Source organism: Arvicanthis niloticus, chromosome 3 (genome assembly GCF_011762505.2).
Source record: "Arvicanthis niloticus isolate mArvNil1 chromosome 3, mArvNil1.pat.X, whole genome shotgun sequence".
In the NCBI taxonomy this organism is placed as follows: Eukaryota; Metazoa; Chordata; class Mammalia; order Rodentia; family Muridae; genus Arvicanthis; species Arvicanthis niloticus.
The window spans coordinates 121582048-121608181 of NC_047660.1; the positions used below are offsets into that span (position 1 = coordinate 121582048).

At 41.8% G+C, this 26134-nt stretch overlaps 1 long non-coding RNA gene across 1 annotated transcript; it reads right to left on the reverse strand.

Moving 5' to 3' along the window:
• Positions 1-5262: 5262 nt before the first annotated feature.
• Positions 5263-24169, reverse strand: LOC143441818 (uncharacterized). Its single transcript, XR_013109513.1, has 3 exons — positions 23016-24169; positions 6845-6973; positions 5263-6158 (listed from the first exon to the last, which is right to left on the reverse strand). It is a non-coding gene; the product is annotated as an uncharacterized LOC143441818 (long non-coding RNA).
• Between the last annotated feature and the right edge of the window lie 1965 nt (positions 24170-26134).

The window sequence follows — 26134 nt, forward strand, 5'->3', positions numbered from 1 at the left end:
AGGCACAGCATTTAAGTGTTACCTATGGGCATAGCCACTGACAGCATCTCAGCAGAATTTATGGAGAGCCTCATTCAATGTAACAGCAATAGGCTCCATTTTAATGAATCCCCTTGGTAGCATAGTCATCACTCAGACAGGAACAACTGTTATATAGGTCTGTGCACCCTCTTGCTGACCTTTGTGCCTTCCAGCTGAAACCAAATCCCCATCCTTTCCCCCAATTGCACAAAGATTTCATTTTTAAAATGAATCAATGTGTGTACGGATTAGAGTGCCATGGGGGTGGGGAGAGAGCAGAGCAACCGTGTGCCCAAAGTCCAGTGAGGAAGGTAAGTGGGTTTAGTTGGAGGCACAATTCCCTTCGTAAATAGCATGAAATAGAATTTCATGTAACAAATTAATGTGTGTGTGATTTTTTTTTCAAAGCGAGTGCTTTGTTTCTGAGAGTGCACAAGGCACCGCATGCTGCGGTTGCTATGGTAATTACTAGCCTCTGTTGAATAGGGACTCGAGGGGTTACACAGAAAAGAGCCAACTGGTGAAAGTGCGTGTTAGAGTGAATCAACCCACTTATTTGTAAAAGGTTGCAAGAGGTACTCGAACTAACAAATAAACGAGGTGGGGTAGGAACATGTTATTCACAAGACCCAACCAAACTGCAATTTCCATCACAGTTATAGAGCTAAACATGATGAAAAGCCCTTGAGACATTTCCCTGTGGATTTCTCTAATCAGAGGACAAGATCACATCTAAAACCAGTACCATGTGATATAGTGGTGTGAACAGTAATAATAGCAGCTGTAGTGACAAGAACACGAACAAGAATTATCACTTATTGAGTAAGCATGAGGTTTCTATTGCTTTCTTATTTTACCTTCTTTAATCCACACAAAGTTCTTGAAAGAGAGAGAGATGCATTAGTTTATGTTTTTATTTTATTTCATTACATTTGGGGGGGGGGCATCACACCATGTTGCCCGTGATGACTTTGAATTCACTGTCTCCTGCTTCAACCTCCCAAGTATCTGGGATTAAATCCTTGGGTCCACCACTGCCTGACTTATTAATATTTTGCCTTTTTCCTGTATGTGTGTGTGTCAGAATATGTGTTCATATGTGTACAGGTATGCATGTGTCTGTTTATGGGTCTGTGTGTGTGTTCATATGTCCGTGTGTCTCTGTGTGTGTGTTCATATGTGTACAGGTATACATGTGTCTCTGTATGTATGTCTGTGTGTGTGTGTGTTCATATGTGTACAGGTATGCATGTGTCTGTTTATGGATCTGTGTGTGTGCTCATATGTCTATGTGTCTCTGTACGTGTGTTCATATGTATACAGGTATGCATGTGTCTGTTTATGGATCTGTGTGTTTGTTCATATGTCTATGTGTCTCTGTGTGTGTGTTCATATGTATATAGGTATGCATGTGTCTGTGTGTGTTCATATGTGTACAGGTATGCAGTATGAAGGCCTCATGTATTGTGCCTCACATGTCATCATCTCTTGTTTTGAGACAGGGCCTCTCACTGGCCTGACACTGGCTGAGTAGACCAGGCTGGCTGGCCAGGGAGCTGACCCTGGCTGAGTAGACCAGGCTGGCTGGCCAGTGGGCTGACACTGGCTGAGTAGACCAGGCTGGCTGGCCAGTAGCCCCATGAGTCCAATCTGCCTCAGTACTAAGATTATGCGAGTGTCACCAAGTCCAGAATTTATACACGGATCCTGGGTAAATCAAAGGCAGAGCTTCAAATTAGTAAGCCAAGCATCTACCAACTGAGTTATGACATCAGCCCTCGTTTCACAATTTTTTTTTTAACCAACTTCTATGAGGCACCTTGAGGATTTCTTTTTTTAAAAAAAGTGATTTCTCCCTCTTGAAGTGAATCAGTGAAATATAAATAAACTCATGCTACTGCGGAGGATTAAAGAAGGTCAAGGGGAAAAAAATCTTTCTCGTGGCCTTTTGAGGCTTAGGGGAATCAAGGATTCTTCTCCAAAGGTGGTGTTCAAGCAGGGGTCAAGAATAGTGAGTGTTTAGCACAGGACCAGGAAGAAAAGATATTCTAAGCCAAAAAGAACCACAGGAGAAGTCTCTATTGAACCCTGTGTATCCACTTCTCTCAACAGGAGAGCTCACTGTGGTGAGGAGGCCACGGACAGAGCTGATGTAGTAGTGCATGAGTCAGGAGAGAAGCTGATCTCAGTTCCTCCCAATGCACAACCACGATACCTTGTCTTCTCTGGACTTGAGACAAGCTAAGCAAAATACAAATGTCAAAACCAACTAATTCTGATTCTCAGTAAGTTAAAGAAGTAGCTTGCTAGACATGTGCTCACTCAGGCATAAACTCCTTAAATAACAAGGCTCTTCGGTTATCTTCAGGTAAAGCCCCTAGTGTGGGACTCAGAGACTCTTTGGCATCTGCTTTCCTAGAATGAGTGTGTGCAGAAGCAATCTACTCTTGTGCAAAAGGACTCTTCTCACTATCCAACCAACCAGCCCCATTTTCTCAACCAAACAATCAACTAACCAAACAACCAAACCGAGCAGGGAGATCTTTTCAGATCCCAACCCCCTTGCAGTATGTGCAATTATGCCTTTCCCTTTGGTGTGAGCCTGGCATTGGTTTCTATGCGTGTTGGACATGTTCTTGCTCCATCTCATAAGCATTTTCTCCCTTACGAAGGAAGGTGGGGATGGTCCACACATAATTCTCCGAAGACTGGTATGGAAGGTAAACTTTTAGCCATATAACTCAATGAAACTATCATGTCTGACTATATACCTTGACTATATCAGGATGTATTTGACTTCTTAAATTCTTTTAGAGCCTTGGTTGTATGCACCATGTAGTGACATTCTATGGCCAAAAGAAATACCGTATGAAACACCAGGTCTTTCACCTGTAACTCTTTCCCCCAACACATTGACTAGAACATTATCCCATGACTGTACTTAATTCAATCACTGAAGAGAGGATGAACTTATATAGTAGATTCATAACAATAACACCCATCTTGGGAGATAAAAGCAGAGAAGACAGAAATACTACTTATTGGAACACAGTCCATCCACAAAGCTGTGTGAGGAGAATTCTGAGTCCTTGTGAGAAAACTCCAAGGAAACAAGAGTCTTTGCAATCTCCATTTTTTTTATATCATGGGTCCTCCATAAATGGGAATGTGCTTTTCTGCCCCTCCCAGATGTAAAATAGGAGTGTATTTCACTTTAGATCACTTATCATCTTACCCACTGTTATTCAGAAGAATGTTTCTAAGCACAAGCTATCCTCATGACTGTATATAGTTTAAACTAATGTGACCTTGCCCTCATGACTCTGTAAGCCAAAACTCACATGATCCTGCCCTTGTGACTTGAAATCAAGTGAACTTTGCTCACATGTCCTTGCTTAAGCCTCAGAGTATAAATTGTCTGATGCCCTGAATAAAGTTGGCTATTGCATGAGACTTTAGTCCACCTCATTTTAGGCCCCATTCTCCCAGGTTCATGCTGCCAAATAGAGAAGTAACACTGCTTTCTTGACAAACATTGCCAAACTTATTTAAATGCAAACAAGCTTCTAAATTTTATCTACCATAACAAGGATACCAAAGAGAAATCCCAACCTGTTCAACACGTTGCCTCTTCTACTAAATTGGAGCAATTCAACCCAGTAGACAATGCTACATTGGAGAGACTCTACTCTGTGTTGCTTTGTCAAATGGCCCACTTTGTCCTGTCCTTGGGCAGTTCTTAATGGATACAGATTCTAGTATGTGCTTCTATCAAAGGAGAGTAGTGTCATTTACCACCTCCTGTCTCACAGTTGGTATGTAAGATGATTAAAGGAGCCTCATAAGGCCCATGAATTCCTTTGATTAAATTATAAAGGACCAACTCTCATTTTGATGACAAAAATGCCAAATTGCTGAGCACAAATTAGCTTCAGTTTGTCTCTCAAAGTGGCTTGGAATTTATGAGGACTAAGTATGGACCGCTTTCTTGAAAACTCTGATATGAATCCCTCTGGCTCTTCTCCTCCTTTGTCAGCTTTTCTGATGGCTTTGGATTCTTATTTCTGTCCTCCAGCCTTTGTCTTTCTCAAAAGTTTGGAGAATCTAGATTTTGAACAATAGGTCACTGTTAAGAGTGAGAGAGTGACAAGGGAAAGGCAAGAAGTGCTGTTGACTAATCCCTGCTCCCCTATAGCCATGCATTTGTCTTCATCCCACCTCCCTTCCTGCATCTTCTGAATTCTCCATCTTCTCTTATCTTTCACTCAGCCTTCCTTGGGTCTCTTCTATCTGTTCTCTACTTCTTGAAATCCACTTTGTATTATTCTGGGAAGGAAGCTTGCTAACACACAAACTAGTAAACTAAATATCCTTCAGTGATTTGCTATTGTCCTGGGACAAGGTTTAACCTGCTTTGTGGGCTTGTGAAGCCCTCTAAATGCAGCCTCTCCTTGGCTCATGGGTCCTCCAGCACCAGTGCCATGTATTCTTTTTGAGTGGTTACTAATTATGCCAGCTTCCCCTTCATCTGGGCCAAAACAACTTCCTCCATCCCCACACCTGTGCTTTCCACTAATAAGGCAATGAGTTATCACTGCACCCCAAGCCCAAGCTGGTTTTCTGTAATAACTTTCAATTTCTGGGCTGGCCTCCCTGAAACATTCTTTGTGGAATAATCACAGCCTATGTGGCCCACAATTACAATTGTTTGTATCTCTGAGCACTGACACATGGGAACAAACGCAGCTCATCACAAAACAGACCATATGCCCAAGTATACTCATCTTGATCTTTAAAGAGCTGTTTGATAAATCATTAGAGCCAAAGAAAATTCCAATATTGTGACTCAGTAGAAAGAGCGTGAAGTGAGGGCGGAATTCCAGTAGAAGTATTTAAGCAAGGCCATTCTAAATCTGAGCAATGAACCACAGCTGGTGCTTGCCAAATGACTGGTAACTATCTAGTGTAAGGGTTCTAGACTCACTGAAATGCAGAAACCAAGCATACCACAGGCATGCTTCCTCTCTGCATGTGCTTGAATGTACTTTCCATAAATCAAGCCCCCTTTTAAAATTTTACACATGGAATGATTCATACCAATCTAAATTTTTTTTTAAACTGGGGGATCCTCTTGATACAATCTAAGGGTTGTTTTTCTCTTCTGGTTAGAAAACTAAAAGGCAGCAAATGTCTGCGGCACAACGGGCAGCAGCAGAGAAACCTAAAGCACCATGCACAGGATCAGCAGTTGAAGACAGCATTTATTAGGGGGAAGTGGGTGGGTGGAGGGGTTGATGAGATGCATACATACAGCAGGCATGTAGAGAAAAAAGGCTGTCTGCAAAGCACAGGGGGGACTCAGAAAGCCAAAAATCCAGGTAGAATCTTGGGGGTTTTAAATTTTCTGAAGACATTTCCTTCCCTAGCTTAAGGTTGGTCAGTTTAAAGAAAGAAACCTAGGATGGCCTTCAGCTTAGTGAGCCAATTCATCAGGCAGGGACAGGCTGGTGGGACAAAAGACAAGAAAGCCTTTGTTTTAAGCTGCCAGGCTTTGGTCTCAAGTGGGGAGGGTGAGGAAGAAGCTGGGCATCTTGGGAATTTACTGCCTTTATTATCTAGCAAGGGTCATCTCCCTGTCTGTCTGCATAAGAGGGAGTTCTAGTCTCTCACTGGGTGTATAAAAATTCTACAGTTTTAAAAAGTAATTTAGGTTTTGAATTCTATGGGTATTTTTTTTTCCATTCTGGAGGAAGACAGAAGACATCTATCTGCATTGCTTAGATACGGCTCATTTATGGTTCCCACTTAAGTTGAGTCATTGGATGCTAGATCATGTCTCTTTGGTGGCCTTATTAGAGGATTTACTCAGAGTGCACCATCTTGGCTTGTCCACAGTGAATTTACAGTGAGAAGTGAACAATGAGCATGTAAGATTTGCATGAGAATGAATACTTATGTGTGGGTGCATGAAGCAAGCTGCTGGAAAATATTATCTGGGAGGGAAGGGCCTTGGAGCCAGGGAATTTTCTGGGAGGATCCCACATCTTGAGCACAGATTGCTGCTGCCGTCATCATTGTGTTGTGTGAGCTAACTCCAGCCCAGGGCAGGTCGTGGCAGAATTCTAATCCCTTGTACCCTGGAACACAAATGCCTACATAGCATAGTCTGCTTCTGGAAGACACCTAGTAAGAAGACTTTGTAAATGTCAAAGAACAAAATTTCCCAAAGTAAAATGATTCCTTCATTTTCTGTGTATTGGTATAAGAAACTTCAGCAAGTTTGTAAGAACTTTGCAGCTAGGCATAAAAGTGCCAAAAATTGCTTTCTAGACACAAAGAACTCTTTAGAAAGAGGTTAACCTTTCAAGCAACTCCTAAAAAACAAAGATTTTGTATACTCAATGAGACCCTCAAAATAACAATTGTTTGTGTCTTCAATGCCCAGAGTGTAAGGAAGCAAGCAAGCCAATTTGCATTTCCCTTAGCTATAGCCTATTTGTTGTTATTTTTTTTTTAAGGGTATCAGGGTCGGTGCCTGCAAATGGAATTTAAATATGGAGAGTAAAGAACCAGTCAGACTAAAAGTAAATGAGGTTTTGAATAAGCTCTGTAATATTTATAATCTTGAGCACTCAGAATTCCCATCATTCCCTACTCATCCAAACAGACTCAAACGGATTTCTAACCCATGAGCCTTCTTTTCACTAGATACACCTAACACACACATACACACACTACACACACGCGCGCACACACACACACACATACACACACGCACATGCAACATACATGCACACGCACACAGCTTCAATATAAAAATTACCTGATCTATGACTTTTGGATAGGACAATGTGTTTGAAAACCTTAAAAGTCCCTCCTGGTGAACCTCGGGTGGCTTTCTACCCAATCTGTTTCTAGTGCAAGTCTGCATCCGCAAGTCATCCTGGAGTCTCTGGTCAAAAGAGGAGAGAAGAGAGGGACCAGATTAGTGAACAATCAGGCTGAAGCAAAGCCAGGGAGGAACAGCTCTGGAAACAAGAGGGAATGTGCATAGGCAGAAACATGAATTCCCAGTAATGCTCCCCTTTTCCCCAAATTGGAGCTGGAAAACATCAAGGTTCTCAGAGCACACACAATTAGCTCCTGGAATGAGATCAACACACCTGGCTCCTTAGAGAACACAAGCTCTTCCTGAGAAAACGGTACCTCCTAGCCTGCCTCCCCTGGAATCTGATAGTGGAGTTCTAAATATCCTGACACTGGAGCTTCATCAATGCCTTGTGCTTTTTGCCTGGGCGCAGTACTAGCACCTGCATGATCTCCCACGTCTCTCTCCATAGTCCTTGAATGTTACAAAGGGCAAAATGTCACCTCCATCACTTCAGTTGCAATCAGAATATAGAAAAGAGCTAGATGACATTGTTCCAAACCAGATGGCTGCTGGGTGTCAGGGCTTGGAGCAAAAGCCAGGCTTTCTGATTGGATGAAATGCTTTCCCCTGATGGCTTGTCAGGCTCATGGTCATGGCCTTCAACTCCTTTAAAGGCTTAAGCATGTTGTTTGCAGTATTCTCTCTACATCACACAGATGTAGCACTGTACAGAACACTCAGTGATTCCCTACCTATCTATGCTTTGATGAGTTAAAGATACACACACTCAATGATGAAGCAGTCTGTGTTGGATAATCCTAGAATCCTCCCGTTTGCCTGCTCATCTTTTTCATATGAAGCATTAACCTCCTCTGTCCACGGAAGGAATATGGTAATCTCTCTTCCTTCAAACTAATTGTTAAAAGTTTTGCAAGAAAACTCATTTTAACAGTTTGCAGGCTAAGCACTGTTGCAGACTGAAAGTTTCCTCTGCCAAAGAAGTATACCTGGAAAGGGGGAAACAAAGGTCAGCATGAACTGTGACAAATGCAAGGGCGGAGCCTAAAGTCCACGCAGAGCACAGGGGAGGGGCAAGCCGTGGTCTCTCCTCCTTCTTTTTCCACCTTCAAATGCCCTCTCAGAGGAGAGCACAAAGGTTGTTCCAGATTGAAGTCTATTTCCAAGGGTTATACTTTTATGAAAGCCCAGAGTGATAACATCGATTTTCTCTTCCAGGCCTGGCCCAGGATCATGAAGACTCTTTCTCAGGCCATTCCTCAGCCTGGTGTGATGCCACTGCTCTAGCAGTGCATTTCTCAAAAACAACTTGAAGAGTGGAGAGTACTTCCACTGTGGTGGAATGTAGGGGAGGAGATTTGGAAGTGGAAAACCTCGGCAATATGCACATAAAGGGGCAGTCCTAATGATACATCTGTAATCTGAGCACTAAGTATGCCACCAACGGGCAGGAGGTATATCTACATGCAACAACACAGTGCCCTGGGACATCAGCCAAGGCCCAGGTGGCCTCACAGGGAAAGCCCTTAAGAAAAGGCCATTGCAGAGAGGAAATGAGTTAAGGCCAGTGAAGCCCTGGAGGAGGGTTACTTCATGGCGAGTTACTTCAAAAAGATACACGGAAGTAAACAGAGCCCACTGAGAGGAGGAGCCTTGTAGGAGGGGGGACAGAGTAGTCACAGTCTGTGTTCTCTGAGATCCGGCCATGATAGAGATAAGGAGAAAGAAGGGTGGAAGTGACCAGGGGAGACACTCTCAACCTTTCTCTTCCTGACCTCTCCAGCTCTGTCTGGGGTTCACCTATTGATGACATCTGACAGGAAGTCGGGCTGCAAGTTAACCCTTACACAGAACAAAAAGAGGTATCTTTACAGACACAATGACAGGCAAATCCAGAGCTAAAAAAAAGAAAGAACAGCAATCATTATTGCAAATATTAACGAATGGGCAAGTGAAATTTTAAAAAAAGTAATTTTTGTCTAAGACAGTGGTTCTCAATCTGTGGGTTGCGACACCTTTGGGGGTTAAATAACCCTTTCATAGAGGTCACATATCAGATATCTTGCATATCAGATTTTTACATTACAATTCCTAACAATAGCAATTTTAAATAAATAAGTAAATAAATAGCAAAATAAATTAACAGCAAACATTTTAAATAAGTTTTAAATAAAGGGATGGTATTGAAGAGTGGCAGCATTGGAAGGTTGAGAACTACTGGTAAACTGTATTAATCATCACATATGAGCCACCTGACAAGTCAACACACATTACAATAACAATTACAAACGTTAAAACCCTGTTGGCTAAGTCACTAAATCATTTCAACATATATGACCAATATCTATAGTTATTGTATTTATTGTTCCTATTAAGCAACTATAGTTAATATTCTTGTAGTATATAACACTTGATATTTCAGATATACTAAAGGTTTGTACAAATTATAAAATTAATTATAAATAGTTGTAGTAAAATTAAATTAGAAAATTAAATATATTATAAATAATACATAATTATAAATATAGTATATGAGAAAATTCCCCGTAGACTTATATGATTGAAGACTTGGTCCCTATTGGTGGAACTGTTCGGGAAGAATTAGGATATATAGCCTTGGAGGAAGTATGTTACTGGGGGTAGACTTTGAGGTTTCAAAATACTCAGGACATCCCAATTCTCTCTCTCTCTCTCTCTCTCTCTCTCTCTCTCTCTCTCTCTCTCTCCTTCCCTCTTTCTCCCACCCCTGTCTCCTATTGCAGATCAAATATAAACTCTCAGCTTCTGGCCCAGTGACATGTCTGTGTGTCAGCTGCTATGTTCCCCACCTTGATGATGGTCATAGACTCACCCTTTGAAACTGTAAGTTCTAAATAAACTATTTCTTCTATAAGTTGGCTTGATCATGGAGTCTCTTCACAGCAATAGGAAGGTAATGGAGATCATAGTTAAGAATACTTGTTACTCTTTCAGAGAAGCAGGGCTCAGTCACCCAGCATACACATGGTGGCTCACAACCATCTATAACTCCAGTTCCAGGAGATCTGATTCCTTCTTCTGCTTTCTCTGGGCACTAGGCATGATTATCATGTACACAATATAGGCAAAACAGTTAAACACATATAATAAGTAAAACCTTAAATATATATTTATATTATATATTAATATGTTATATATTAACAATATAATTATATATAGCCTTAGGGACTATATAAGATATAATATATAAAATATATTATATAGCATTTTATTGTATATGTAATTAATATTAGATAACATAATTTTTATATATGAATAATATACAATATATTATTATATATATTTGTGGTTTGAATGTGAAATGTTTCTTACAGGCTCATGTATCACCCTTACAGAAATTTGTGAGATCTTTAGGAGTTGAAGCCTAGTTGGAAGAGGTGAATCTCTGGGACTGACCACTTTCTGACTGTTTTTTTGTATTCTGATTGCAGATACAATATGACTATCTACCTCATGTTTCTTTTTCCAGCCTGCTCTGCAGTAATAGACTGCATCTGGCCACACTGCAAGCCAAAATAAGGCCTTTTTTTCTTTAAGTGGTGTCTTGTCATGTATTTGGTTACAACAATGAGAAACATAACTGACTATGCCAGATAACCTAAGAGGTCAAAACGTTTCCTCTTCTCCATTTGGAGAACTGGTGGACACCCTGCAGAAAGAGCTGCAGTGAATAAGTGAGCTTCTTAGAGATGGCCCACCATCTTTGCTCGCCTGCATTGGGTATACCTTTCAGAGGCACAGCCCTAGAGGCTTTGTCCCAGGATTTTTTCTTGCTACTGTTGTGTCTTCTCATGTTTGTCATTGCTACATTCCTCATATATCTGGCCTGGTGTGATTAGGCATGGGGAGACTCTCGCTGCCTGTAGCCTGGTGTGATTACTTCCTCTGTTGGGCAAGTTTTCTACAGATCAATATGAAGGTGAACTTTCATGAGATAATGCTATTTAGATGAATTAGTAATTTTTATGGAAGTCCTGATTTTATTTAAATAGTTTTAGAAAGTTAAGGTAGTTGCTAGAATGTTTAAGGAGATGGTTTAAGTTGTTTTGCCAGAAAGATATGATGAAGTTAGAATCAAGAACAGAGTGTGCCCCTCCCTTATAGAATAGTAACTAAGGGCTGCATAGGTTAGAAAAGAAGTACAGTGAGCTTCCATGTGTCACAAGCTTGTAATTGTATGAGAGAGAAACATAGGCTTGGAATAAGTTAATGACCAAAGAAAACATTCAGTCTAGATTGAGTCTGAGTTCCTGGATCTTGTGATCTGGCAATATGGCCATTGGTTTTACTGTGCACCATGAAAAGGCAGGGTTACAAAGAAGTAACTAATTCTATTACAAGTATAAGAACAGAGAACTCATGATTAACCAGTTTAGCTGAACAAGACTTCAAAAATAAGATGTAAGATACATGATAATCTGGTTTTTTAGTAAATACGAACTGTTATCAGCTAAGCATAGAGAAAAAAATCCTGGTCCTATAGACTGCCTTGCTTGAACTTTGTTAATCAATGAGAAAAGAATTGTTGCTTTGTGGTTATGTTTACCCTGTGGTGTCAACGCTGGCCTTCAACAGAGAACACTTGAATTCGTTAGTTTTATACTGCTGTGATAAAACACTATGACCAAGGGAACATATAAAGAATATTATGAGTTCTGTTTACAGTTCCAGAGGATTAGAGGCCATGCAGAGGCATGGAGTCCAAGCAGCAGGAACAGCTACTTCATCAGCAAGCAGGAAACAGAGAACATGCTGTTTAGTATAAGTATAATAAGTATAAGTCTTATTATAAGACTTATAATAAGTCTTATTAGCATTGGAATAGTATAAGTCTTTTGAAACCTAAAGGCCTCCTCCCAGTGACACATTCCCTCCAAACTGTATCTCCTAATCCTTCCCAAATGGTTCCATCAATCGAGACAAAGCCTTCAAACACAAAGCTATGGGGCTATTCTCTTTCTAACCACCACAGTTCATAAGCGTCAGCATCTCTGCTCACATCCTGGGGTCTCCCAGAGATTTGCTTTTACTGTGCCTGGTATAAGTTCCCTTTGGAATTTGCCGGTTTCCTGGAGCTGCTGGCAGCACATCCAAGGTCTTCATGGTCTCTTGGTGCTGAAAGCACAGTTTCCAGGATTGATGGATACTCTAAGTCTTGTGGAGGTCAAAATTTATGAGCTCTTCAGAGAAGCTAAATAAATATATTTAACTACATTAAATGTAGTTACATAGAGAAGCCCTTCAATATGATTCCCTCCCCACTCCCTGAAGGTCCCCTCAGCCCATAAAGCTATAAGGCCCATAGCACTAAACTTTTTAACCAATAGCGAAGGCAATTTGAGAAAGAATGGACAGCATATGGTCGATAAAGGGTGACAATAAAGAATGCATGGATTTTCCCTGAAATATCATCCAAGAGCTACCTTTTAAACCTCTCAACCACTAGGCTCTAGCCTGTGATCAACCTCTCAAGCCTGTGGTCACAAATCCAAAGTGTGCCCTGAAATTAGCCCTACAGGAGTAACACTATTGCTATCCAGTTTTCTTGCTTTGGAAGTCCCCTAGATCCTGATCTAGGGGATCTACATCTACTATTGATTCCTTCTGTATTTCCACATGCTGCCAGTCTGCTGGCTACTTATTGATTCATCTAGTAAAGTACTTTCCAGCTTGCTTGCCTGCTTGCCTGCTTGCTTGCTTGCTTGCTTGCTTGCTTGCTTGCTTGCTTGCTTGCTTGCTTGCGACAAGACCATACTTTGTAGCCCTGGCTGGGTTACAACTCACTATTCCCTATACAGCTCAGGCTGGCTTCAAACCCACACCAATCCTTCTTCCAAAGCCTCCTGGGTTCTAAGGTTACAGTTGTGAACCATCATAGCTGTAGCTTAGATATTAAATGTCTTCAAAAGCCACATGGATCAAAAGGCTTGGTGCTCTGGTAGTCTGGTAGTCAGGTGGTGGTGAAACTTTCATGATGAAGGGATAGACAGAGTTCTTTTCCTTAAGGGTGGGGGGTGCCCTTGAAGGAAGCCATGGGGCTGCTGCCTCTCCCTTATTCTCTTTAGCTTCCTTGTGGTAAAGACAGTGGTTTGGCCATCAACTCCACCATGCTGCTGTATGTCACTGCAGATCCCATAGTAACTATACAACTCCATCTTGGACTGGAAGCTGGAGGATGGAGAGCAGTGAGAGAAATAAACTATTTATCTTTCTAGATTAATCATCTGAGATCTTTGGTACAGTAACGAAAGGCTTATGAGTCTACTTCTAGAGGACACACTTTGATTTTCCCGTAAGAATACCATCTAGATCCAAAGGGAAGGAAATAAGAACAATTAACCAACTCATTAGCAAGGCATCTGGCTTGACCTTCAAATCAATGGAGCCCAGTTATCACAGTGAGCAGCTTTATCTGGTCTGTCCCATTCTGTGGAAGGTGCTTGACCATGTTTCAAAATACCCCACACCAAGCTTTCCATGGCTTCTCTGAATATTTGGAGGTAAACTTCTGGCTTTATTTAAACCCAGAAGTTTTCCCCATCAGAAACAGGAAGAGTTATTAGTAACTCCCTGTGGGAACAAACTAAGTGTTTCCTCAATCTACAGTCTTTTATGCAGGTCTGGCTATAAGATTAGTAGGCTCAATGCAAAAATAAAAGTGTGAGTGCCCTTTGCAAAATGATTAAGAATTTCAAAATGTCACCAGCAGAGCATCAAACCTAGGGTTGAGACTTTCTGAACGCTTGCCAGGTGTACAGGTCACATGTTTACAAAAACCAGCCCTGCTTAGAGTTTTCAAGTGGCTTGTACTCCAACACATACAGGGTCCATCTCCTTAGCCACACATGCTCTGCAAGTGAATGGGCTGCACTTACAACTCCGATGAGTTAGTAACTAAGAGTACTCCTGACCCAGTCAATGCACCCCAATTTGCTGACTCTGTTCCTACTTTTCATGTAGGAATATTCTAATTGGCATGTAGGGAGAACATCTGAAATCCTCACCCCAAAAACCTTCCCTGGCTTTTTAAATCCCAAGTTTATTCTATACCCTGACATTGCCCACTGGGCTTTCAATTCTGTTCGGGGCTTGCATTGCCAGGGATGGCTGCATGCTGTCAGTCAGCTATCTGCTGTGCCTTGCCCATCACAGACTCCCTGATGCTTCTATGGAAAGTGGCCAGCCTGGTGATATGAGCAGGTGTCTCTAGTTCTTCCTGGCCTCATTCTTGACTAGGCTGTCCAGGTACAAAGGCACACCACATGCCTCACCTACTAATCCTTTGTCTCTTTCGTTCTGCAGTGATCTTGGTTACACAACCTAAGCACATAAAAGATATGCAGCCATGAGTCTGGCAAGGCTCTGGATTGGCCTTCACCTGCAGATTAGGCAGCCTCTTGGTTCAATCAGATACCAGGGTCCTGAGTCAGGCTGGGCATCAGTGGTGGGGAGCATAAAGGTGGTCTGAGGCCCCAGGGAGTTTCCCACTTTAATTAACTGGATTAAACACTAGCAAAGGCAATGGGGAAATGATTTAGCCCTCGCTTACATGTTGTAAATGGAATGCTCAAGTTATTTTGTCTATAACTCTTTATGCGCTGTGAGCATTATGTACCAGAATCGGTGGTTCTTTTTCGCCCCTGGAAATGAAAAGTAGGAACAGAGTAAATTTCTTTTTAATGACAGCTCCTTTTTCGAGAGTCAAATGGTACCATCAGACAGCTATTTTCAAAGCCTAATTTTGGCTGCTCCGCTCTTCCCATTATAAATAAGATTCTCTTTTCTATAAGCTGGATTTTCAGCCAGTGAGAAGTGGTAATTCTGCTACAAAATTCTTCATTGACCTGAAATTCCATTTTTTTTCTTCTTTGTGGGACTCTCTCAGATGAGTTTCTGATCCCTTATTAGTCTAAGGAGTCTCTCCTCAAAGAAGCTGTACAAGCTCAGTGTAGGGGACTCAGGAGGACATTGATTTAACTGTCACAAAGTTCCCGCACAATGCCTGGCAACTTCAGAGAAGAAAGGAGGAGACCTTTAAGTTGTCAACTGCGGCTCCGTACTACTGAAAAATAATATATTTATAATTTTATTTAAGAGTCTATTGGTACTGATTGTTTCTTTTTAAAGGTCAAGAATCATCTAGTGGGAGTCTCTTTTTTTCACAGACCCTCTCAGCTTGAAACTTATTCTAGGTCAATGACTTACAAAGTAGTTGAGAGACAGCACAACAAAAGAGCAATGAAGGGCTCTTATGTGGGGTCTCACACTCGAGCCAGTCTAGCTATTTGTGCCACGTCTAACTAAGCTTCTTGTTCAACCCAGAAGAACTGGGGACTTCTCATACCAACTCCTTCCCTCTCTTCTGTTTCTGAGTTAACCGAAAAGAAATGCATTTAAGTTGGTCATCCTCTCAAAACTCCTTACAGGCTTAAGGAAAGCGTCTGCCAAACTTCCTGAAGGGATGGTTTTCAATCTACTTCCACTTTTCTTCTTCAACTTTATGAGGAAAGGGAGCTACACCTGAAAATGGTCCCAGTGCAATGCTTAAGGAATAGAAACAGAACAAACTTGCAGTCCAAGACCGTCTGTCCATCTGTCCTTCTCCAGGACGGAAAAGATCACTGAGTGCAAATATAGAGTGTGGACAGTTTCAAGACTACATGCCACAACACTTATGCTGGTGCTTCTCAATGGCCAATTACAGCTGTCTGTACAATTCAGTCATGACAAGCACTGTGCAATGTCCTGATGCATAAACACTTGTGACTCACTGGGGGAAGTGTTTCTAGAGTACCTTGCTGTGGACACACTGCTTCTTTATTATTGATTCCTGGAATTCTACCCATCTATCAGAGACCAATTTCTTTTGAACCAGGCTTAGATGTGATAGGCTCACTCTCTCCGTTCCCACTTCCATTTGCCTCCTCAACACAGCTGACTCTTCAACCATTTTCTCTACTCTTGGCTGCCGTCTGTTCTGGCTTTGTTCATTTCTACTCAAAAAATTCTGTCTCGGAGAAACTCTAAAATCACCCAGTCTCCTGAAAACATGCCTTCAAAGCTCACTTTGCATCCAGTTCGGAAAATTACTTCTTTTAGTAAAGTTAAGAAAAAGGGGAAGGAGGGGTGGTGATGTAATTCCAAAAAGTTTCCTTGTTGGTTTATATTAATGGGGAATTTTAATCAAATAAAAGCCGATGCTAAGTAGATGCAAGCATATACATCCGTGTGCGTGGAACATAGTGGAATGTCACAGTTGATGAGTGAGCTTAGATACCATGGTTAGAGGGCATTTCTGTGTCCCCCTCATTTATATCTGAAACACTTATCACCAAAATAAACATAAAAAAATATCCATAAATGCCATTAAGCAGTGTTTTCCTTATAGGATCACTTTTCTAGATAAAAAGAGATTATTGTAGAAATCAGATGTCTGAACGTTATTTTTTTCTTCTTCTTCTGTGTGGTGGGGTGACTGAGTTAGCTGGAAGAGAGGGCCATGAGAACAAACTCTCACTTACATTCCTAGAAGTCATCTGCCAGTTGGCTTCAGACTTCCTAGGGGTTTTCTTTTCCTCCTTCACATTCAGGAGCTTGGACCACTGAGGCATGCTTTCTCAGTTAAAAACCAAGAGATTAATGTTCATATTTTTGTGTTTTCTTCCCCTCCCTTCCTCTCAACCCCCTAAAAAGGGTTTTTTTTTTCTTCCCTGGACAGCCCAGGGTCTTCTGTGCTGCACAGTGTGGAGAGAGAGAGAGAGAGAGAGAGAGAGAGAGAGAGAGAGAGATCCACATGAATCTAAAAAAACACGACTGAATCCATAGGAGAATAGAGAAGACTAGAGAGTCTATGTGGACTGGGACAGAGGAAGAGTTCAAAGGAGTTTCCGTTCCAGTGGAAAAAAACAGCCTATACTCAGGCAAGTCCCCAGCAAAGATTTAACTGTGCCTCAATGACTTTTAATGCTGGACCAATGTTTCTGGATTTTGGCCTGTCGCTGAGCTTGGGTCATAAGTGATAGGGGTTGCCACAGTTCTCATCAATTGGCTGTTAAATGATAGGATGAGACCTTGAGCCCCTTTACAGTAAAAGAAAACTTTGTGTAGGCTGCCCATGGGAAGATACTTGGCTTGTGGCTGTAAAAGCGAGTGGCCGGAAGTACCTGGGGAACCTTCTCTTTGGGATGACCCAATAGCCTGACAGTGAATGGAAGGAATGGGGTATGCACTTTTCCAGCAAGAAAGATGGGGCTAGAACTAAGGAAAGAGAATTTCAGGAGTGAACAAAAATCCTTCAGTTATGCACAGTGACAGATGTCCCCATCATGTCAGAGTGTGAGGAGTGACGCCATTCCTCCACCATAACGGGCCTCACATGCTGAAGAACGCGTTTAGCCATATTAGGTTGGAAATCCATTTCGTTTTTGAGTCTGAGAGGCCATACAGTTACAATTACAAATATCAGTTTTCATTATCATATTTGCAGATGTAAGTGGCATATTTATACCCTTCCTGCACAAGCGCCTGATTAACAGCCACTGCAAATTGGATTGGGATGCTAAAAAAAGGAGGTCCACGATGTGGACAGCTATCGTCGGGTTGGGTGTCATAGCCTAGCAGCTCTCGTCAGCTCCCCATGCTCTTGCTGCTTTCCTTCAGCTCCTTTTCTTGACAGCGAAGGATGCTGACAGCCCCACTGAATTCCCTAAACTCCGATTTTCTATCACACCAAAAGATGACAAATGAGGTTTTCACTCTCGTTGATGAGCACATCACGAAAATGACATAATGGTGTAATTTTTCGCCTCAAGACAAGGGGAAAAAATGTATTGGAAATCACTGTGTTCATGTTTTTGTTCCCTCTCCACCTTCATCTGACCATAGTTGTCACTCAGAGACTCTAAATAGAAGCAGAAATGGATGCTGTTGTTGAGTGGCTGCCTTGGTGTATGTCTATGACAAGGTCATACTCGTTCCAGTGGCTGGGACATGCTTCTCTTATTGAGAGGGGTTATCCCAGGAATGTTTTACAGACTGCTAACTGACATCTCAGAAATTGAATGTGACACCCCAAATGACATTTCTTGGGGAGAGATCTTGACAGACACCTATCTAGAGAAATCACTTCTTCCATGTATACAGTACCCACTGTACACGAATTCTCTCCAGTCTGCAATATTGCCTTTTACCCCTCTTGTGGATGTGAGCCCAAATTGACTTGGTAAGTTATTTAGTTGAAGCACTTAAACTGAAGGAGAGCATCAAGGTAAACAATTTGTTTGTGGGTTTTTTTTTTTCTTATTAAATCTTGTGAAAGAGGATGCAGTGTTATCCAATGGTACACTACTTAGACTGGGTCACATTTTGGGATCGTGAAGTCACCACTGAACAGGAAGGCCCTAGCTTTCACCTCTGAGGTGAGAAAAGATTCACAGAGAACTAAAATGTCTGCTGTGTTTCCTAACTCCAACTGACAGGTTTGCTGATGAGATGGAGACATGCTTCACTGGAAGAGTGCCTGCTTAAAATGGACATGATCCTACATGTGGTACCCAGTGCTTTATAAAAGAAAGAAGGAAGGAGGGAGGAAGGGAATGAGGAAGGGAGAGAGAGAGAGGAGGGAAGAGAGAGGGAGGGGGGAGGGAGGAAAATATTTTAATTTAAGCTTCTATAGTCTTCTGAAGTGCAAAGGTACTCTCAACCAGAGCTAGCACTTTTAATGTCCTCCATTGTATCAGTTTACCGCCTTTTTAAATTCAGTAAAATATGGTTCAGTTCAGTGGGATTGGAGTCTGCATGTTTCACTTTTACACACAGGGGCTTAGGAATGTACCCTCCATCTTATACACTTCCACCTGGCACCCACACTCAGAAGGGGTCCTACACTGTTGCACGACTGAAGGATTTCCCACTCTCTCTGGGCTCTGCACGGGTGCTTTCATTCTGCAATATTAACCGCATGAAAGCTACAGCCTCATATCCTAAGTATGAAAAACCTTGAAAGGCTTAGGAGAATAGTTTTTAGGTCATCCTTTATACTCACACAATTCTCCTGCTTAGAGACCTCCTGGCATAATTTTTAAATATTAATAAACCAGGCTGCGACTGAATTCCTGGCTTGCTTAGCGCTGACCAAACTAAGACATAGCCCAATCTTCTGGGTCATTTTTATAGAAATAAGACTTAGGTTTCTTCATGGTAAGAATCCATGCGTGAATGGCCTCTCTGGAACGCACATCCTTGGGAAGTGTGCCTTCCCACGCTGACACTGGACAAGGTCTTACGACTTAATTTGTCCAGTGGAACAATAACAACCTTGACAAGTACAGAGATTTGGAAAGGCTTTTGTGCTCTGTTGCTCCCTCCAGCCTCTGTCATCACCATGATTACATAACCAGGCTAGCTGGCTGGAAGAATGTGAGAGTGTGAAAAACACAGAGGAAAGCTGATTGGCCCAGCCAACGGCCAGCACATCTGCAGCTGGGTTCGTATGGCTGCATCCTCAGCTGGTAGCCACCTCAGACCCAGGTACCACTCCACTCCCCTCAGCCCCAGCCTCAATTGCCACCTTCAGCAACATTAACAACAAATGTGGATTGGTGGGTGCCACCAAGGTGTTTGGCAGTTACACTTGTGGCAATGAGCGATTCATAATTCTTCACCACATACCAGAGTTTTGGTACAATGTTCAGTCAGGGATGTGTTTTTTTGGCTTATAAGTGTAATCATAACTCTTGGGAGGCAGAGGCAGGAAGATCAAGAATTCAAGGACAGCTTAGACCACACACTGAATTCAAAAACAGCCTGGCATGAGACTGTCTCCAAAAATAAGACAGCAACATAGTGGTATCAAGAGCTTTGGTTGTAGACAGGATCATTCAGGAGCTGGAGACAGAAAGATCACTACATGAAGGCTACATAATAAGACCTTGTCTCAAAAAGAATCTCTATGTGCTAGAGCAGGTTGGTACCTGGGAGAGGCTCCCCTAAGAGAAGGGGAATGGGGAGAGGAGGGTGTGAGGGTGGGACTGGAAGGAGATGAGGGGCTGCAATCGGGCAGTAAACTGAATGAATAAATAAATTAATGAATAAAAGAATCTCATGGACCGGTGCTCAGCTCTGTAATAGAGATAGATGTCTAGCATGTGTGTGGGCATCATGGCTAACATGGACAGGTCCTGGGTTTACACCTTGGCACTGCAAAAATTAGTGTCTGTGACAGTATAAATTTACAGTGGGAAAATGTTTTAGTAGTAGTTTTTTTTCAGTAGTACTTTTAAAATATTACAGTGGAAGGATTTTATATTACAGCAAATATTCCAACAGGAAGTTGTATCTAGATTGTAAAATGGATCAAAGCTGGTTATCGAGTCTACATGAAAGAGTCAATGGGGACTCACTCTACCCATCATACCTACTCAGTGCAGGAGATCTCTGTGCTTATAGTTTAGAAACAATTTCCAGTTTTATTAAGGAGACCAAGGATCTAAAGGATTAAAGCAAGTTGGACAGTCATGTAGTAAATGAGTACCAATGCCATGACAAGAAGTCAGCCTTCCTCCCTTCGTGGTTTGAGAGGTGGGAGATAGCACCCAGTGTGGCCATTTTCCAGTGTGACCTGCAGCAGATTTCCAACTCCCTCCCAGGAGACCACATAACCAGAGCCATATCCTTTTCACCTTCTAGCCTCTCCTGGTCAGCTACATGACATCTGTTCTGGACACTATTAGGAGACAGGCTATGAGCCAACATGAAAAAGCACCTTCCTATTGGGATATATAACCATGCACAGCTGGACAGAACATGTGTAGCTCTGCTGATTCCAACATCGTGACTCCATTCTTTTTTACAATCTTCTCCCAGCCTTCCTTTTCTGTACCCAAAGTGCCCCAGGGTCTCAAAACATAATCTCTCCCATTTATTCTTCCCTAGTCTTTACATTTCCTCACTGACTCTTCCAAAAAGTTCTGCTGTTGTTCAGGTTCCTGGCAGCGATCCTTTTTTATCATGCCACCTACTTCACTGACCTCCCCCCCCCCCCTTAGCAAACAGCATATAAAATCCCATGTTGTAACCCTGTTATCACCCATTTTTCTTTAGCGGTCTATGAAGAATTCTAACCAGCTGTTAATCTACAAAACCTCTTTTTCATGTCACCTTGGTGCCTGCCATCACCACCCAGAGAACCTCATCACAGCTCTAGAAGGAAAAATTTAACCCAGGCACGTGCGATATACATACTGTTTCCTCTGATTTTCAAAGACTCAAAACAACAAATTCTAACATCTTAATGATAGGTTTTATGTAGGCTGAAATTTTCTGGAATCATTTTCAGGGTGTCCTGTTTACTAAGTACAAAATCAAAAAAGAAATAATTCCCCATCCTGTGCAAATTCTTTCAGGCCAAAAATTAAGTAATCCTATAGAAGAGATTCTAAAAAAAAAAAAAAAAAAAAGATTTAAAGTGTTTTCCTCACCTGTGTCTCTCCCAAATACTTTAAATACACCAGGAATGAATGATTGACACAAGCCTACAATCCTAGCAACTGAAGAGATGGAGTTGGTGGATCGCAAGTTCAAGTCTTGCTAGACTGCACTGTAGTTCTAGACGTGAGTGCACGTCTCCTACATGTTCTCAAGAGACATTAGTTAACATGTGACTTGAGACTGAATGAAAATTATCACTGTGAGGAACTCAGGTGGATAAGCCAGAGTGTTCAGGCTCTATCACTTCTTCTTTGTCATTTAGAAAAAGAAAGACGTCGTTTGTTCTCTTCGTAGGTGTTTGCTTTCTCATTTCTACTAATCAGAAAACCGTCATTTGGGACCATTTGTTTCACGTTCTAGTTTCAATGTGGATCATTTTTGCTACTCAATGAATTTTTATTATGAGCAATTATTAATATAGAAACACATATTACTAAAATGATAGGGGTATTTTTTAGGAGCCCCAAGCCAATTCTGCACCATCTCTGAAAGCCCTAAATATGAGTGTACATCTGAGAATAGATGAGATGTGTAGGAAGGACTTAGGTCTGAAAGAAAATCACTGTAAAAATCCACCTCTTCAACGGCACACAAAGAGGCTAAGAACCTACCGCCCGCACCGCAGACAGCCAAGCCGTCTGCCATCGTTACCTCCAGCATCGAAGTGTGTCATTACTTGCTTATCCTTGCTTTTACGCCTAAAGAGAGATATGAAGAGGCAGGAACACCTCCACTTTTCCCTAAATATAGAAAAATAAGCTATGTTTAATCATCTGCTTAACCCCCACATGTCACTTTCCAAACTCTCTAAATGCTAGCTGTTCTCAGACATGTACTAACTAGAAGTGTCCCTTTTTTGGAGAAAAAAATTGCAGGCAGTTGTAAACCAAATCCTTTAAATTATCAAAAATTGGTTAAGTTATATGAAAAATTATAAATCTAAGCACATTGTGCTGAGGCTATAGGATCATATGATTGGCTGTAGTACTGCCAGGGTTACAGATTAGGAGGGGAACTTGACTGGGCTTGAGGAGCCAGATGTTACTGTGTCCATTTTACCAATGGAAGGTACATTCACTAAAATACATATGTTGTTTTCATTTTCCCCTCTACTATGCTGGGGTATTTACTCTCCTTGATGCTACAGAATAGAAGCTGGAATCTGCAGAGACCATAATTATAAAGACTCCTCCAGGCAGCTCCCAGTTGCTATGAGAAAATAGGCTTCCAGCAAACTCAACGTGGTCCCACCTTTTCCCCTCTAGAATACAGAAGCCATGGAATCACAAGAGATGACACTTTGACCCTCTCTCTACTCTCTGCCAAACCACTAATCATTTAGGGGAAGAGTAATTTCTCATACCTTCTCATTGGCTAAAATAAAATATGGCGTGTACTTAATAATTCTCGGCATTCCTATATCAATGGAGAAATATTTTAACTCCGACAGTAATTCAAAGTGCTGGCTAAAGCAATACATTGACTGCAACTTTCTCTAAATATTTTTGAATAAATGAATAAATAAATGTGTTCCTAGGAATATAATCAGGTCATGAATCAGAGAGTGCAAACTACTCACGGTTTTAAAGAGTGGAAAGGTTATTAGGGCTTAAATGAGGTAGGTTGAAGAGAGGCTGGAAGAAGAAGATTGCCTCTGAGTCCAGGGTGATGGGGTGATAAAGGTATAGAGTTTGGTGTAGGGCCAGGGCTTTGCTCTGAGCCAGACAAGGACAAACAGAAGCATCTGAGAAAGCATCTCCGTCCAGTTAGTGCATGCAAGCCATTCAGCTTTCTATGATTTATAAGGAGTTAATCTCACTTTTAATATGAGTAGTTTATTATAAAAGAGCTTTGCTCCCAGGGATTTGTTAATTGAGATGTCACCGTATTCCCGGTAGTTGTGAATCTTCCTCCTTGGGGAACAGAGATGACCTTTGGAGCCAGCCAAAAGTCATTTAGCACCATGCAGGGTGGGCCAAGCGGGAGATCCAGCTGAGTAATAGAGTCTAAGGACCAAACAAAGGGAAGATCATAAAGCAGAAGTGACTTCTTCACAGGCTCCAGAATAGGTGCTGAAAGTGACTCCTGAGGACTCCAGTGTGCTTGGAGCAGCAGCTTCAAAATATATACATCTCCATCCAAGGTGACACTTTCAAAGGAAATTCTTCATTTGCATGCCGGTGTGTGGATGCATTTACACTAGACAAAATTTATAATCTCAAGAAATTTAACAGGCATCTAATATCTTCCACATGTTTGTCGGGGGTGTCCACTCTGAAGCACTCACCTGATCCTAGCCTCCTTTCACCATATCCAACCTCTGGTCCTAGCCAAAGTTCCACACCCAGTGCTCCAGTCCCTGGACCCTTCCCAGCCTGTTCTACTGTTATATACTGAAATATATATTTCAGGCAGCTGAGGCAAGAGGATTGCAAATTCAAGGCTGGCCTGGGTTATACAGTAAGACTCTGTCTCAAATAAAATGTACATCTATGTACAATAACATGAGATATATATTATGCTGAAACATTATTCATCATTTACGTGAAAGTCAAATTTAAGTAGACGCCCTGTATTTTACCTGGAAACGTCACAAAAGAACTCAAAGGTGGTGGAGTCAATGAACGAGTCACTAGTGGGGTCTCTGAGCTTCCTCCAGTAGGGAGCTGTGGGATCTCCACATCCTCAGAATGTCACACACAGATGTGTCTAGGTGGCCTCAGGGAAGGAAGACAGAGCCTGTGCAGGTGTTGTTCCTGAGAGTTGAGGGGCTGGGGGGGTGGGGGTTGATGGGAGAGGGGGGAAGAAGCTCCCTAGTCCTGGGTGTGGGATACTGTGTGTATAAAAGAATCGAAACAGTGAAGAAGGGATTTTTTCCATGTATGGCTATAGATTATGAATTGGGTCTCCTTTAATGTTCCTTGCGAGAGCAAGTCAAGACTAAAATTGCTTTTTAAATTACTTTCAGTTAACTGGATTGTGTGTCTTTCAGTGATACTGCACAAAGATTAAGTCATAAATCCTCAGGGATTTATTTGAGTTGCAAACAGTGTAATTTTTCCTGTTTTCCTTTTCTCCAGTTCCCTATGGTGGAATCTGCGGCTGAGTTGCCACCCATGAGGCCATTGCCAGGAAGCTACCAGGCAGCTGCTGAGACCAGATGTGTGACCTTTCCACCTCCCCCAAGTCCTATTGAGCAGCTCCAGCTCTGTTCCGCTGTAGACCAGACATCAGGCCAGGGAGCACATACTTTCAAAGCACAGAGTATTACCTAAATACTCTCCTCTTGTATGTGTGTATTAAATGTGTGCGCTTATGAAGTTATAACTTTTATCAAGAATTAGAATTGGTTAGCAACATTTTATAAGTGTGAAGCCATTGAAATAAGGCTCAAAAGGGATGGGAGACGTGTCTCGAGTTTTGAGCTCTTTAAATAACAGAACCCAACAAACCTGTTCCCACCCAGTTCAGGAAACATGATCAATGGCTTTCTTAGGGGGTCGATTCACCTGTTAGTGACAGTCTGGCTTTTTCACAAAGATAGCCTGTGATTCGCTCCTGTATCAAAGTCTATTCTGGCTTGTTTCTCTCTCTGTGAATTGCACCAAAGTAGCTACTAAATTAGCCAGGTGATTGGCTCTGTGGCTTTTATTCTTGGTTTATTTTCAGTTTTCTGTTTTGTCCTGTTTCACCTCTCCCTGTGGCAGTTGCACAGATTGCTTGGAAGTGGTATTTGTCTTGTACCACAATGACTGCTTGCTTGTAAACTGCTCCAAGAGGAACTCTGGTGCACTTCTGAGAACACGCTGGTGTTATTGTTTCTCTGAGATTTTGCTTTCTTTTAGGTTCCTTTTCCCATTGATTTTTTTTTCTCTTTTTCCTTCTAAGAAATGTGTGTTTGACATTTACTGAAATTCCATATACTAAACCAGAAATGCCAGATGCTCTTCTTGCCATCAATAAACCTCTCGCTCTTGCCTTAAAAGTTAACAGGAAACAATTATTGTGACAGAGTAATTTGCAACCGCGATAGGACTTTGCGAATTGGCAAGGAATTTTCATCGACACCAGTAGGTGCTTAAAAGGGAGGCTATTTTCGTTTCTAAATTCACACCTTCTTTATAAACTCAATTTTCAGGGGGAGAAAGTGATTCTTCCATAGTTTGTCTAGTTTCTTGGGGCATCTTAAGTTGAATCTCTTCTCCCTGGGCAGAGCCAGCATTTCATGGGAGAGACGCAAACAGCTCCACACTTTGTAATCTGATGGCTGCTCCCCAAGCAGGTTTCTTCTGCAATATCTTTACACAGGTCTACATTCCCTTAAAGAGGAGAATGCCTAGCCAGTGAAAATTCTGCACTATCTCATGTGTTGCAAGAAGGGACATTTGGCATGTAGCACTGCCATTTGCCTGATAAGTACTTACTGATAGTTCACACTTACCACAGAATGAAGTTTTCCGATGGAAGATAATGAACACTGGAATTAGGAAGAAAATAAACAAATATGACTAATCGGCCAAAGTTGGAGCTGGGAAAGAGCCCACAAATTGCCTCTGGCTCGTTGGTTCACCATGGCCTGTATAAACATCTGTGGATAAAGGAAAAATTAAAAGGCTCATCAAATCTGTAGATGTTTCAGAGATAAAAGGAATATGGAAAATGACTCCATCAGAATTCTAAATGGTTTTGACAGGCAAG